Genomic DNA, 3,255 nt, shown 5'->3' with positions numbered 1-3,255 from the left:
TGTTTTTATATCACTAACTATAGTTATCTTTACCATGAAGAAACTGCGGACAACTAGGTAAATTATCAGTAAGTAAGAGTCTGAGGAAAGGCAACCCTGATTCTTTACAAGACCAAGCCTCTCCAACAGCAGCAATTAGTGAATCAGAGGCTATTTGGGACATTTTGTTTAGAACTTTGCAATTGACACTAGAATCTTTGACTTATCAATCAAATAAAATGTTCTCCAAGTGGACCTCCTTAATGTTTTGGCAAAATCAGTTTTGGATATCGATCAGAAATTGGTCACTTTAAATAATCTAATAACCAAAGCACAAATGCAAGCAGCAGCATTGTATACAGATTGCACATGTGCACCACTGATTAAAAAAGGATTAACAATTCCAGAAGTTTTTACTACCTTAATTGAAGATATAGAAGTACATTTGAAAGTTCCTGGCTGCAATAAGGATGCTATCTATCCAGCCAGCTATCAGAGAAAAGCAGATATAATAAGAACATGAACGACAGAACAGTGACCCAGAGTTAAAATACTGAGCCATTAGGGCAGAGGAAAGAGGTGGCTAATGCAGATACTATGGTGCAAGCATACTGAACAAATGACACCCAACCGTCTTCTCAACCCTTTATGACAAACTGAGCAGATGACCCACAACCGTCTTCTCCACCCTTTATGACCAAACAACTGGTGAAAACAACCCAAAGCTAGAAACAGGATAAACAACAGCATAGTTTAGATCCCTTATATCAAAACTAACACTAAACTGGCAAATAATGGGGCATATTATCAAGGAATAGCAATATTTATCGCAAAATGCGCTTAGCGCGTTTTTTTTATCGCTGGATATGTTAGCGGAGAAAACATGCTATGAGCAACGTTTTTCTCCATTGTGCTAAAATATCCAGCGATAACGACGAAATGTATGAATATCGCTGGAAATATAGCGATATTCATGCATTAACGCCAATGGGGACTCAACCTGACAATCCACCTCCCATTGGATAAACAGGTAAGTCATGTTTTTAGCAGGCGTCAGATTATAGCGATAATCGCGCTTAGCGTGATTTTTTTTATCGCTTTGCCTGCCTTGCTAATAGGCGATACCTGTGTTAGCGACTGCTTTCAGTCTCTAACAGTTTGGGTATGCCCACTTTGCATGTCATTAGCGATAAATATCGCTGGCATGCAAAGAGGGTGTCAGGACCTCTAGACCGGGTTCAATTATTTGCAGTACGGTATTGCCTCAGACAGTTAGGGTATCCTCTGGTGTAAACATGTGGACTGGTTGGGTCCGGCGATGGATCAGCATCAGCACACAATAGCGCCCGAGGATGCGAAAGATTTCTCAGTGCTTAGGAAAATGTTTTCCGTGCAGCACTTTCTCCTTATAGGCTCGAACTCCCCTTGCTCTGCTATGTCTAAGGGTTGGAATTAATGCATTGGAATTTGTTTATACAATCATAGCGAGCCAAAAATTAGAAAACTACCAGACTGCAGCCCTCCCGAGTAAGCACTTTCAATCAGACAGTGAGAGCCCCCATCTCATCTCGGCGCAGAAATTTTAATCATTAAGTTTACAGTGTAGCATTCCTATATAAAAGTGAACAGATATCATTTCTGTCACAAGCAGAAGCAATCACACTGCAACTAGTACTAATGGCAAATTCGAGGACAGGCAGTACACAGTTAAGAATATTAACACAACTAAATACTGCACACAGAGGGTCATCATTTAACATAACATCAGTCTGCTAGAAGTTAATATCTCACTGTTCATATCTTGCGCCTCGTAGTCAATATGAATAGCAGAACGCACCTTAGTACAGGACAGTAAAAAGAGACAGAGTTTAGCTACCACTCAGAGCCCGAAAGATCAGCAACACAAAAATTATGAACACAGAAAACACTGTGTTACCCCCACAAATAAGACATATATGCCCGATAGGTCATATGCCGAGGCGTTTCTTATTCTTGTCATCTCCCAAACTATGAACACACATTGGTATCCATTACAAATCTGTGACCCGCGTTGTTTTGCTTTGTTTTAGGTCCCAAAGAAATAATGACCGATAACATAGGCCCAGAGAACTCACATTATAGCCTTTAATCCTAACCGCAGATACATCTGGAGGATCCAAAACTCTTCGGTAATATGCAGCCACAAACAAACTTATATAAAGAAACGTCTCTAAAAAATAGCATAGAAAATTAAGAGGCTTCATTTTTGTATCCCTATCTACAGGAAGCTACCCTCACAGAGACACGACTGTCCATAAAATCTATTTTCCTAAAAGGGTCCTAATAGTGTCAACGCAGACACAGGTGATATAAGTAACTCCTCAACCTAGTTGTAGATGACACATACTTGTCATGCATGTGTCCACACACCAGGTGTCACCTAATCTGCTTTCTTATTCTTTTGGGAGGTATAAGGCTTTACTAAACTACTTTATCACACAACTTTCCTTTTCAGCTTGGGTAACACGGTACTAAACTATTCAGTATTCCTACCACATCCGACTAATTTTTAACTTTGATCTGGTCACAGGTTGGACCATAGCACAAAACAGTTTTATTAAACCTTTGAAACATTTATCTGAATTCAGGATGCTCATAATTTAATCATGGTATATATGTTCTCATTGCAGATAACGAAAACCCCCTGGTTTTAACTGTATGTATGCACCTGTCTGTTGTCCATTTACATGTTGGCCCTGAAGAAGGTAAAGCAAACTAAGCACATCACCGAAACGTACGTAGGCCGTACGCATCAGACATCCTCAGTTTAAATCAGAAATCCAAATCTGGAGAAGGAAAGGAAAGGAGCACTAAAAACTGCTAACCCTCAAAACAAAAAGGAAGAAATAAGATAACGGGGTCTAGCCATATTCTGAGGAGTCTATCGAAGGACACGATACATGTTGTTCACTTTTTTCCACTGTTTTGTGTTATTGTCAGTAGTGTTAGAATAATGGGTATGAAAGTTTGAATTTGTATGAATGAAGGTATGAGTGAAAGTTATTTTATGTGTATTGCTTAGGGGTTTGTGTTTAGACATGATCCAACCATGCAATTTTTAATTATATATACATATGTTACCATGTCTCTGTTTTGTAACTTTGATAAAATGATCACTAGAAAATGAAGAAAAAAATAATTTGTTATGCAAAAGATATAAAATAAATGAAAGAAATCAAATATACATTCCATGTCTTAATGAATTATCTCTTGTTCTTATGCAGCATCATAATTGTA

The 3,255-nt window shown here is 38.5% G+C and overlaps 1 long non-coding RNA gene across 1 annotated transcript; it reads left to right on the top strand.

Moving 5' to 3' along the window:
* Positions 1–2,081: 2,081 nt before the first annotated feature.
* Positions 2,082–2,714, top strand: LOC147718852 (uncharacterized). The gene is made up of 3 exons (XR_015310014.1): positions 2,082–2,147; positions 2,243–2,322; positions 2,649–2,714. It is a non-coding gene; the product is annotated as an uncharacterized LOC147718852 (long non-coding RNA).
* Positions 2,715–3,255: the final 541 nt, after the last annotated feature.

The sequence above is a fragment of the Lissotriton vulgaris genome, chromosome 4_1, assembly GCF_964263255.1.
Source record: "Lissotriton vulgaris chromosome 4_1, aLisVul1.2, whole genome shotgun sequence".
In the NCBI taxonomy this organism is placed as follows: domain Eukaryota; kingdom Metazoa; phylum Chordata; class Amphibia; order Caudata; family Salamandridae; genus Lissotriton; species Lissotriton vulgaris.
This window is presented reverse-complemented; position numbering and strand designations above follow the sequence as displayed.